The sequence below is a fragment of the Notechis scutatus genome, chromosome 4 (genome assembly GCF_049901735.1).
Source record: "Notechis scutatus isolate UNSWTSFEM ecotype Mainland chromosome 4, rNotScu1.2, whole genome shotgun sequence".
Classification (NCBI taxonomy): domain Eukaryota; kingdom Metazoa; phylum Chordata; class Lepidosauria; order Squamata; family Elapidae; genus Notechis; species Notechis scutatus.
In genome coordinates, this window is record NC_142012.1 from 130388259 (window position 1) to 130401344 (window position 13086).

The following is a 13086-nucleotide window of genomic DNA, read 5'->3' on the forward strand; positions in this document are numbered from 1 at the left end:
AGTCACACCCCACTAGCAGTTAAAAGGAAGAAGCAGCTGCAAGCTCACATCACTCTGAGAAGCACAGAGCTGAAGACAGAAGCCTGAAGATGATGAATGAGACTTCATCAAGCGTTGCCTAGATACTTCCAATCTTACGCGGGAGAAAACCCGAATAACCAAAGATCACACATATATATATATATATATATATATGGATCTTTGGTTATTCGAGTTCTATCTCGCGTAGATCTCAAAGTATCTTAGCAGCGTTGTGCTGGCAGTCCCACTGCGCCATCTTCAGGCTGGTGCTGGCTTAGTGCCAGTGCAAGCACTGCTTGCACTGGCACTAAGCCAGCACCAGCCTGAAGATGGCGTGGGACCTCGCCAAACGTTGCCTCAGATACTTTGAATCTTACGCTGTGGATAGAACCCGAATAACCAAAGATCCACATACAAATACCGCGAGAACCTCAGAAAACATATATATATATATATATATATATATATATATATATATATATATATATATATATATATATATATATATATATATATATATATATATATATATATATATATATATATATTCTCTTACTGGGATGAGGGAAGATAGAACTTTCCATTTTTATGTGCCATTAATAATTAGATTCACATTTTCTTTTCTCCTTCCCAAAAATAAATATTTTAGGGTATAGTGATCAGGAATCTTATGGCAATGAGAACATTCTGTCACTCAATGAGGCTATATTAATCCTGTCCACCACAAAGCCATAAATAACCAGTTTTACCCATTCTGTGACTATAAAAGTGACCTCCAATAAATCTGTTCTGCTGTATATTGACATTTGTCTACCTGAGCAAAGATTTCTATTCTTTTGCTTATCCAAAGAAACAAGGCATTCTTTGGTTCTTCATGCAGAATTGAGTCATTGCTTAACCTTATGCCAGAAAAATTCTTACTTCAGTTAGCAGCCAAACTAAAATGATAATAACCAAAATGGAATGCTTTGCTGCTTGGTGTCAGTGAAGTGTATTGGTTTAAGAAGGTTCCCTTGGGACATCTGAAAGATATCACTTCTTTATGCCTATCCTGGCTGTTGTGATTAATCCTGTCTCCAGCCAATATGATGCTTGCTGAGATCTGTTCTTCATTTCCCATATCAATGTTCCATGCCTGGAATGTGTACTTAACTTTGTGTGATAACAGGATGTACCTTGTGAATAGGGCTGTTGCATCTCAGCAGGCCTTATCCTGTCTAAATACCAAATAAATAAAAAGCAGCCAAACAGGCATCTTGAGAAAAGACAACAAATAGTTCACAATTGGTCATCTGTGAAAAAGGAGGAAGGTAAAGGTCCTGCAGGTTCAGAGTAACAGATAATGTTTTCTCAAAGATTTTTGTTTTAATCAGACATGTGCAATAAGACTGGAAATATATATTTATGATTATTATGAAGCATTTATACCAGAAATAGTATGTGATACAGCTACAAAGTAAATGGCACCCTACAGATAGAAATCCTACCATTGTGCAAAATACTTTAGTTTTGGACCAGATCCTTGCAGCCAAATGCAGTGTTTGTATAGTAACCAAGAAGAATGCTGCACCTTTGTACTTGAGAGCCAAGGAAAAAATCCATTCTGCACCTTCAGGACCCAAAAGCTACAAGAAGTCAAGGACCTTGATCTTTCTATGACCTTTTGTGCCACTGGGGGAAACCTTTCCATGTTAAGGACCAGTTCTTCTAAGCCAATGGGACAACCAAAAGGAGAAACTTGTACTTACATGTATGGACTTGCCTCAAGCAACTGCTCGTCACACTTAGCCACTCCCATATATGGGCTTATGCTTCTTGGCACAAAGTCAAGTTGTGGCTTTATGCCAGGGGTGGGATTCTACCAGTTCACACCTATTTGCTAGAACCGGTTGTTAATATTCTAAGCAGTTCGGAGAACCGGTTGTTAGAAGAAATTACTGGCTTAATCCTGTAAGGAAGGCAGGAGGGAAACATTCTGGTGTTGCTTACAGAAACTGCCTCTCCGTTAACCCTTATTACATTCTTGGCAGGACTAGACTTCCTGTCTCAGGAACTTCTCTGGAGTTTTCTTCCCCCTCCTTTGCTGGTACTTTGCTTGTGTGGAGTGACCATGCAAAGTTACAATGGCACTGAAAAAAGTGACTTATGACCGTTTTTCACACTTACAACTGTTGCAGCATCCCCACAGTCATGAGAGGCCAGGCGAGGAGATGCGTCCCTCAATGTGAGTGATGTTGAGTTGGCCACGCCCAGCCAATAACATGACCACCAAGCCAGGTCCACCCAGTCACATGACCACCAAGCCACGGCCACCACCTAAGCCATGCCCACAGAACCAGTTGTTAAAATTTTTGAATCCCACCCTTGCTTTGTGCCAAAAGTGACTGTAGGTATAAATTTATAAGTGAGTCACAGGCAGAAATTGGATTGGTTGTCAGAACTATGTGAAATACTTTCTATTTGCAATTTTGATGTGGAGACGGCTGGAGACCAGATTTCTGCATAAGAATCTGCTCTGGCACTCTTGCCTACATTTTGGGCTCTCTTGCATTCATGAATATTGGGACAAGCGTGAATTCCTCTGTCCCCAAAGGTCAGTCTTTCTTTTCCTCAAGCAAATATCTTTCATGATGGTGCAAATTGACAAAAAGTTTTTTTAAAATTGATTTGCATAATGATTTACAACCATATATTCACTATCTAGGTGTACATAAAATATTCTAGTCTCTGCACAAAGGGGAAGAGGGTAGGAAGGAAATAATGTCCTGCTGTATCACACCAGGATAAAAATTACATGAAATAGGCTCAACACAAAGATTAAAATGTGGCAGAAGTGTCAATCTATTCAGGTGAATTTTCTTTCCAGGCTGAGATTAGCTTACTTCCTAAAGAGTGGGTATACTTCTGCGTACTTTCAAGGAAGAAAAGTAAGATTTTTCTATATAAAGATCTTTCAGGAAAGGCTCAGAATGTATGCCTTCAACTGTGGACTCTATTTTGCACTGTCGGAAATAAACTTCACCTCTGGGTCAGCCAATTGCCTGTGTATTTCATCACCAACTCAGAAACAATCATGGTAAGATTTCTTTCTAACAATGCTAATTTACTCTAGACTGGAAATGCGTAGGAACTTTCTTGGTACAAAGATGATGATGATGATGATGATGATGATGATGATGATGATGATGATGATTACTACTACTACTACTACTACTACTACCCTGTTTCTCCAACAATACGGCCTCCCCCAATAGGAAGTCCCAGCATGTTTTATAGGCATGAAATGAAATTAAGCCCTTCCCCCCAAATTAAGGCCTATATTAAAACATGCGAAATGGGGGGAATGGTGGGGGGGCTTGCCATTAGGAAGTACTTTTGTTGCACACCTGGATATGGTGCTGCCTGCGTTGACCCCGATACGAAGTGCCCCACCAACGTCGAGGTCAACATCCAAGCCGTCGCCGCCCACCCGAAGATGCAAGGGGGGGGGAATTAAGTCACCCTCGAAAAGACGGCCTAGCCATTTTTTCGGGGCTCAAAAAAAACATAAGACCCGGCCTTATTATATGAGAAACACGGTACTATATACTCCATATCCAGCTCCACAAACACTGAGTGCTGGGCATGTGATGGGAACTCCTCTCCGCAGAAGCAACAGGTCTCAAAAGTGAGCCTGCCAATCATCAGTCCAGCATTCTAACCTTGTGAATCACTGTGCTCCTTTCTAAGGTGGGGGTTGACACAGAGTGAGAAGATTGTCTCATCCAGTCACTGGCTTAAGTCAAACACATGTGTTTCTGGGGATGCATAGTTATTGTTTACCTCAGGAAAAGCCATAGCTTTATTAAGAAGATGCTGAGAAATTCAATGAAAATGTCAACACCTAACTTTGCAGCAATATTTTTACTTTGGATCCATAAAATTGTATGTATCTACTGATACATTGTGAAGACTTAATACAATGTCTCCAAATGTTATTATAAACTAATGGAAAAATGAGAAACAAGTGGCATGCTTGCCCAAAATCCAACCTAACACAAATAATGGTTAGATCATGAATGTGTAATGCCAAGAAAGATATGTGAATAATTTATTGTGAATATAAGGTAAACTCATGTTACTCTACAGTTGACGTTACAGCATAAAAAGCATTACAGCTGATGTCAAAGAGGAAATCTATATTAGAGAATGGAATCATCTGCTAGCAGTTGGTATATTAAATGATGCTGCTACTTTGGTATCTGCTTATCTGTATATGATGTCCCATATTCTGTAACTAGGTGGAAGGTTTTTTTCGTGAGCTGTACATAGAGTTGATTAATTCAATAGACTTGCATTAGGCTTTAGACTATTGCTACATTGGGCACAAACTAAAGGTCAGAAAACTCTAGACTGATTAGTCAGCTGAAATATGGAATGGCACGGAATGAGATGTGATCCACCCTAAAGGTTAATAAAAGTGATTTGTCCTCAGTATTCACATATTGCACATGGGCAAAATGACCAGATTCCCTCACTATTGGGGTTTGACTATAATTATGCCAGTCTTTAAAAAGGGGAGAAAGATGTTTTTGATAACAAGCAGCAAGCATTATTAAATAAGTCACTTAAATTGATAATTTTGGATGAAGTTATAAAATATTACAGATAGACAGGAGGGTTTCATAGCTGCCAAAAGTACAAAAGAGCAGAAATTTTCATTACACTATTTGGTGGAAAAATTGATTGCAAAATTATTGTCTGCCTCCTCTATTGCATTTATTGATTTTAAGTAGACATATGATCATATCTCCAAATGGAAAAAGCTTAAAAATATAATAATTATGCCAACTCTTTTCTCCAAAGTGTATGAAAATACAATCTTTAAGGTATAATAGGGCAAGTCAATTATATAACTTGATCCCTGTTTATCTCAGTCTTGAAGTTGTTAATTCACAACTGACAAGTACAATATTGTTACAGCCAATATGTGGCTCAAAGTACTATGAGTCCACTCACAGTATAATCTTCAATTTTTGTTATGATTTTAACTTCTATCGTCTTAAATCTAAGTTCATTAGAACTTCTCCCACATATTTCAGCCAAGTTTTCTTTGGAACCAATTGCTGTACTTTCCAACCCACAGGGTGTGATTTTTCAAAATAGTTGATAAGGAAATTATCATGGGGCAAAATGTGTCAAACTTTTACATTCAACATATCTGAATTTCACAGGCTATAATAAGCTGTTTGCAGCACCATTCTTTCATTTTTTGATTTTCTTTTTTATATATACATTAACATCCCTAATATTAGGGTAGACAATATATGTGGAGTATTTTGAGCTTTCCCAAATAATTTTGAAGCAAAGTTCAAGATTCTGCATCATATAACAGTATTTGTAGATAGTATTATTGACTGATAGATGAAGATGTCTATAGAAATGTTTTATGCTGCTTTTTTCCAGAGCCACCATGCCAGGGCTCTGAAGTCTGAGGCAATCTAGCAAGTTGATTTGTTGATATTGGCTGTTACAGTTATTTTGTTCTTTAAACTGTTCAATTTGAACTCCATCAACTTAGGTTTCCTGAGAGCCAATATTTGTAGGTACCTTAGTACTGTCAATATTGATAATAAAGCTACTGTATGGATAATCAGCAGTTTTTATAGTGGGTAAGATTTCAAAATCTTCTCTTTCCCTTTCTGTAAAAATCATGCTTTCAACAGCTAATATTAGGCATATGATGAATTCATCTTGCCCAAATTTGACACCATACCAATCAAGATTTTCAACATGACTGCATTGATCATAGTATTGAACAGGAAGAAAGATTCTTTGCGGTCTTATATTAGCACATATAGGAAAGTCTTTGGATAGGTTGACATTAATGGATAGGTATGACTTTATGATTTCTTACGTATCTGCAGAAAACTATTATTTTACCAGATATTCATTCTGCAATGTTGGCTGATGGATACTATTACATACCATTTCAATGTCAACAATTGCAACAATGAGGCTGTTTCCAAACTTATTGTGTTCTTAAAGAATTGTTTAGTACAAATATTTGATCACAGCATTCACTTTCAGAAAACCAGCTTATTCATAGGACACAGTAGATGCTTTTGAAGCCTTTATTGTTTAGTTCCACAAATACCTTGCCTGCATTTTAAAATAAACTAATCCCATGGTAATTCTTGCATTCTTGATTGCCTCATTTCATTTCATTGAAATGGATTTTTTTTTGGAGTGGAACCAAAAAAATTAACACACAATTCAAATTTGAACACTTCTGCAATGAATTCATTTGTTCCAGCAGCTTTGCCTCTTTGTAACTGATGAATAGTCTCTTTTATTTCTGAGAATATGGACTTATATTCTTGAAATGTTCATTTTGATTCTACTGGAGTAGCTCCCTGTACAGGGGGACTTTAAAATGGTAGCAAATACTTTTGCTAATGATTCAGTTATGCAGTTCCACAGCATACAAAACTGCTTTCTGATTTTCTGTTCTTGTCCTTTGAATATTGAAATTATATGAATATTTAAATTTACTACACAATATAAGGTAATAGTCTTGGCAATGTGTGGCTTTTTCAAATTATTCTATTATTCCAATAGGCATTCTCTTATTCACCAGAGTTTTAAAGGAGCTGGCAGAGGTCATCTCAAAACCACTGCACCATATCTTTCAAAAATCCTGGAGCACCAGGGAACTACCAGAGGACTGGAAAAGAGCTGATGTAGTTCCCATCTTCAAAAAAGGGAAAAAAACAGGAAACTATAGACCAATCAGCCTAACATTAATGCCCGGGAAGATACTGGAAAAGATAATGCAAAAACAGATCTGCCAACATCTAGAAACAAGTAAAGTAATAACTAGCAGTCAGCATGGGTTTGTTAAGAACAGATCATGCCAAACCAATCTTATTTCATTCTTCAACACAGTGATTAAATTAGTAGATTAGCAAAATACTACGGACATAATATATTTAGATTTCAGCAAGGCATTCGACAAAGTAGACCACAACTTACTCAGGGGTGGGATTCAAATTTCTTAACAACCGGTTCTGTGGGCGTGGCCTAATTTGTGGGTGTGGCTTGGTGCTCATGTGACTGGGGTGGGCGTGGCTATGTGGTCATGTTTCCAAGGCCTGTGGAGGCCCTGGCAAGGCCAGGAAGGTGGCCATGTGGCTGGCAACCCAAATTTAAGTGGTACTCACTTAATGACCATGTGCTCGCTTAGTGGCCAATTGCTTAGCATGATATAAGGATTAATGCAAATTGGAAAGGAAAGACTGCAGAGATTGTTCACAAGTGATTTGTCCCCAACCAACACACTATGTAACTGAAGATGGTTTATGTTTTATGTTTTTGTTTATGTTTAAAAAAAATAAAACACTTTTATTTAAAAAAATTCATTTATGTATGCATGCAGCTTCTTGTTACATTGACATTGCTATATATATATATATATATATATATATATATATATATTAAACAAGTTTTATTAATTTTCAAAAACACACAAATCATCATTATCCATTACATGCTTAAACCTTTTTCCATTATAAATTTAACAAGTCAGATAAAACCTTGTTTTATAGACTATAATTCTGTTTTAAACCATTTCCATATAAACATACAAAAACCTCTTATCCAATTTCTCTTTACTTCTCTTTACTCTTATTCAATTTCATTATTATTATTTCATCTATTTCTTTCTGACTTAGTTACCATTATTCTCATTCTATATTTCTGCAAGGTTTTATTAATTCTCCCAAAAAAAAAACATATACACACAACACACAAAACATAAAAAAATCTTTTTGGAAAGTAACCTGGCCCCAGGTATCTCTCTCTTCATGGACTTCAATTATATTCATGCTCATCTTACATGTCATTACCCATTTTATTTACCATTCTAAGTCTTCTATATTAACTTCTCCACACATTTCACTCTTCTCAATTCCATCTTAATTAATCATCTCAATTTAAATCCTTATATTTGTATCTTTTGTCCATTCTTTATTGTCCCTTTGTCTCGCTCCTTATATATAAAAAAGAAGTTTCTCCTGAAATCACTAATCAGAGTATGACGCCTTTCTATCTCCCCTAAATTAATCAAATTAACATTTAGAACAACACCCAATACCCAATCAGATTCTGCTTGGTACATTCTATCTAAATAGTACATCCAAAATAATTAAATAAATAATTAAACAATAGATCTAAATATTACATCTTATAACATTCCCATTGCCTTTTCCAAAAAAACAAATACTATAATAAAAATTTTATAATAACATCAATACCATAATCTTATTAAACTCTTTAATTAAAACTCAATATTCTAAGCCTCCCTCATATTATTTAATTTTAAAACCAATCATTATTAAACATTTCAACATTTTAATCTCTTATCAACTCTTAAACCATTTAAGTTGTCTATTTCTAATACAATACTACAATATCATCTTATGTACCTTGCAAAATCTCTTTTGAAAAAATTATACTTTAACCTTTATCCCTAAAAAGATTCCTTTTTTCCCATTTAGTTTCAAAACTTTGTAACTTTTCTCCACCTTTTCCTTCCTTTCTTCTCCCAACAAACCTTTCTACCCCTCCTTCTTCTAGCCTCTGCCTTACTGGCTTCCCTTCTCTGTCGTGTTCCTTTTTCCTTTTGTTTACTATCATTATATTGATTTTGCACCTTATTTTTCCCTTTCTTAAGTATTTTTTTAGATCTTAAGTCCTTTATTTCTCTTCCTTTCCCTCTTCCTTCTTTCTTGATCGAATTCTGAAATTCATTAAAAATGGCTTCCTCTCCTTCTTCTTCTTCTGCTGTCTTCATCTGTTGTAATGTTTGTTGATAGTTAATAAGCGCCATTTCTAAAAAAAAGGAAGGCTTCTTTCAAACCAGCTTTACCATTTTTTTTGCTTGCTCATAATCTTTTCTCAGTTCCTCAATAGAAAGAGCCATTATAAATCTTTTCTTTTCTTTTTCCCTTCTTTCTTCTTACAACAACCAGAATATTCCAAAGAAAAAATAAAACAGTCCCAAAGTTATCAATCAGTCCAAACCAAGGCAGAGTTCTCACTTTCTCCTCCTGGGGTAGTATCAATCAGAGAAAAAGAAAGTCCAAATATGTTTCTTAAAGTCTTATTGCAATATATTTCAGTCTTCAAATCCTTAAGGCATCTCCTCCAACAAAGTCTTAGCATACAAATATTTTTTTTTAGTCCTCTCCTTCCCACTCATCACTTAAAGCCAGTTTTCACCTAAAAAAAATAGGTTTCTTAATATCCACTTATTAATTCCGTAGGGAAGGAGAGTAAACTTTCCTTTCAGCACCACCAAACTGCCGCTTTTTTCCTCTTCTAGAAGGTATCATTCAGAAAGTCATACTTTTCAGGAATTTTGTTAAATATGTCTTAGAGTCCTGGGAGCCAAGAAAACTTTCTCCTTTCAAAAACTTTCTCCACTTCCTCCTGCGCATTCTTACCCGGCTGCCAGCTTCTTTGTGGCGGCCATTACGGACCGCCGCTGCACCGTCTTGGGAAAAGGGGTTCTGCCGGCCGGGAGGGGTCTGCAACACCCCAAACCCCTCTCCGGATCCGCCCTATCTTCAGCTGCCCCTACAGGGCAGCCTAGCTCCGACCCGTCCGGATCGGAGCACCAAAGCGGCTAGCGCAGCAGGATCGCGCAGCTTCGCGAATCCCTGCCGCCGCGGCCGACAAACCGGAAGTCGCCGACATTGCTATATATTGATTTAAGCAGAAACAGATAATGTATAACATCAATGTAACAAGAAGTTGCCTGTCTCCTTTTGGTAAGTTGCTTTTTTATTTATGTATTTATTTATTTATTTACTATCTGTTTTTGTTTTTATTAATCATAAAAACAAAACAGATACTAAAGAAATAAACAAACACATAAATAAAAATTATTTTACTGTTCATCTTGATGTTTCTTTAAGCAATCAGAAAGAAACATCAAGATGAATAGTAAAATAATTTTATGTGTTTATTTATTTATTTAGTATCTGTTTTGTTTTTATGATTAATAAAAACAAAAACAGATAGTAAAAAAAATACATAAATATAAAAAAGCAACTTACCAAAAAGGAGACAGGCAAATTGGCAAGCCAACTATGCCGGGGTCCTCCTCAGTCTTCCAGCTTGCTACGGCGAGGACGGCTGGCCCAGGAGTCGGCTCTCAACTGGCAGGAGGAGGTAGAGGACCAGCCCAGCAGTACTTGCTACTTTGCCTCCTCACTACCAATCGGTGGTGGGAAGGCAAAGCAGCAACCCTTGGGCCGTGGCGGACGAGGGAAGGTGGTGGGCCAGTGGCCTAGCCAAGATGGCAGCTGCCATGTGGGCGAGGCAGCAGCGCCCAGCCCAGCAGTTGGCTCTCAACCAGGCTGTGGGCAGCGGCAGGAGGAGGTAGGGGACCGGGCCAGCATCAGGAGTTGCTGCTTTGCCTCCTCACTACCAATCGGTGGTAGGAAGGGAAGGCAGCAACAATGGAGGGCCGTGGGTGAGGGAAGATGAGGGTGGGTGACCGGGACTGGCGGTGGTAAGTAGGTGACCAGGTTGGAGGATCGTGCTTACCGATCTGCGTCTTCGGAGGCTGGGTAGGCAGTCCGGGCAGGTGAGGACTACTAGCAGTGGTGGCAGGAGGCAAGCAGGGCAAGGCCGGCCGGCCGGGCGAGGACAGTTCGCAGCAGTGGTGACCAGGGCTTGTGGCTTGCCCTCACTCAGCAGGGCAGCAGAAGGCAGGCAGGTATGGACAGCTGGCTGGCTGGCTGGCTGGCCGGCTGGCTTGCTCAGCTGCTACTGCTGCTGGTGTGAGCGATGGCGCCGTGCGGGTAATTTTTTGTAATTAGTGCACATGTGCTATAAGTAGGGGTGGGGCAGGGAAGGCTGGGAGAATGACAAAGGGATTTTTGTGCGTGCACAGTAAAAAAAAAACTGTTTTTTTAAAAAATGGGTTTTTTGTACTTTGGAGTGGCGGATAGGGGCGGGGGCAAGGGCAGTGAAGGGAGGGGCAGGCGGGGGAGAATGTGGAAGGGATTTTCACACGTGCACAGTAAAAAAAACCAGTTTAAAAAAAATGGTTTTTTTTTTTACTTTGGAGCGGTGGATAGGGGCGGGTCTGGGGCAGCGAAGGGAGGGGTGGGCGGGGAAAATGAGGAAGGGATTTTCACACATGTTCAGTAATAAAAACTGTTTTTTGGCCCGTAGGAGCAGTGGAGAGGGGTGGGGCCAAGCAGGGGTCGGTTTTACCGGTTCTTAGAGCTACTGGTGACGTTAACAACTGGTTCTATAGAACCGGTGTGAACCGGTAGAAACCCACCCCGAACCTACTTTTAGTAAGCTAGAAAAAAGTGGAATAGATAGCAACACCACTAGATGGACTCGCAACTGGCTGGCAAACCGTACTTAACGAGTAGTCCTTAATGGGTCTAAGTCTACATGGAGGGAAGTAAGCACTGGGGTGCCACAAGGTTCCATCTTAGGCCCAGTACTCTTCAATATCTTCATTAATGACTTAGATGAGGGAATAGAAGGGGAACTTACCAAATTTGCAGATGATACTAAGCTGGCAGGAATAGCTAACACCCAAGAAGATAGGCTCAAGATCCAGATGGATCTTGACAGACTAGAACACTGGGCCATATCTAATAAAATGAAATTTAGTATAGAGAAAAGTAAAGTCCTACACTTCGGCAAGAAAAACCAAAAGTACACATGTAGAAGGGGTGAAACCAGGCTCAATAGCAGTAACTGTGAGAGGGATCTTGGAGTCTTAGTGGACAACCAGCTAAATATGAGCCAGCAGTGTGCAGCAGCAGCCCAAAAAGCTAATGCAATCCTAAATTGTATTAACAGAGGGATACAATCAAGATCAAGGGAGGTTCTAATACCACTCTATAAAGCCTTAGTAAGACCACACCTAGAGTACTTCATCCAGTTTTGCTCACCACATTATTAAAAAGATGTTGAGACTCTAGAAAAAGTGCAGAGAAGAGCAACCAGGATGGTTAGGGGACTGGAGACTAAAACATACAACGAACGGTTGCAGGAACTGGGCTTGGCTAGTCTAGTAAAGAGAAGGATCAGGGGAGACATGATAGCAGTGTTCTAATATTTGAGGGGCTGCCACAGAGAGGAAGGGGTCAAGCTATTTTCTAAAGCACTTGTAGGCCAGAATGATGGATTGAAACTGAACAAGGAGAGATTTAACCTGGAAATAAGGATAAACTTTCTGACAGTGAGAATAATCAACCAATGGAACAGCTTTCCCTCGGAAGTTGTGGGAGCGCCATCAGTTGAGACTTTCAAGAAGAGATTGGACTGCCATTTGTCAGAAATGGTGTAGGGTCTCCCGCTTGGGTGGGGGGTTGGACTAGATGACCTCCAAGGTCCCTTCCAACTCTGATTATCTGTTATCTGTTATCTGTTCTGTTTTGAAACAGATACATATTTATTAAGTTGCCGATACTATGTCACATTTTTGAACGTGCACTGTTTTTGTTTGTCAATTATTTTTAGACATTGATCTGAAATCCATAGTTGTGTTCACTGTCTTGCAAGACAAGTTTCTTTGGTGCAGTCTTTTTTATATTATTATTATTATTGTTATTATTATTATTATTATTATTATTATTATTATTATTATTATTATTATTATTTCCTTTCTTACATACCTCAATCAATATTAAACAGTGTTGTGACATTTTTTTTATACAGCTACATTCTTTATCTAATATAATCTATACATCCCATTTCTATACCTTTTACATCTATATAATACATTTTCTTTTCTTATTTCTATCTTTTATCCAGTCATACCATCTCTCCCATATTGCATAAAATTCAGAATCTTCTTTTCCTTTTAATTCTATAGTCATCTTATCCATTTCCGCACACTCAAGATTTTTTTTGATTACTAGGCCTTCAGATGGTATGTATTATTTTTTCCAACATTGTGCAAAGGCTATTCTGGCTGCTGTTGTTATATGTAGCACCAAATATTTTGTCCTCTTATTGTATTTTCCTTTAATTAGCCCTAGAAGAAAT

At 38.3% G+C, this 13086-nt stretch overlaps 1 long non-coding RNA gene across 1 annotated transcript in view; it reads left to right on the forward strand.

The window, feature by feature from the left end:
- Positions 1 to 3600: 3600 nt before the first annotated feature.
- LOC148130911 (uncharacterized) overlaps positions 3601 to 13086 on the forward strand; it is a 36675-nt gene continuing 27189 nt past the window's right edge. The window contains exon 1 of the long non-coding RNA XR_015749459.1: positions 3601 to 3688. This is a non-coding gene — a long non-coding RNA (uncharacterized LOC148130911). The remainder of the gene's footprint in view (positions 3689 to 13086) is intronic.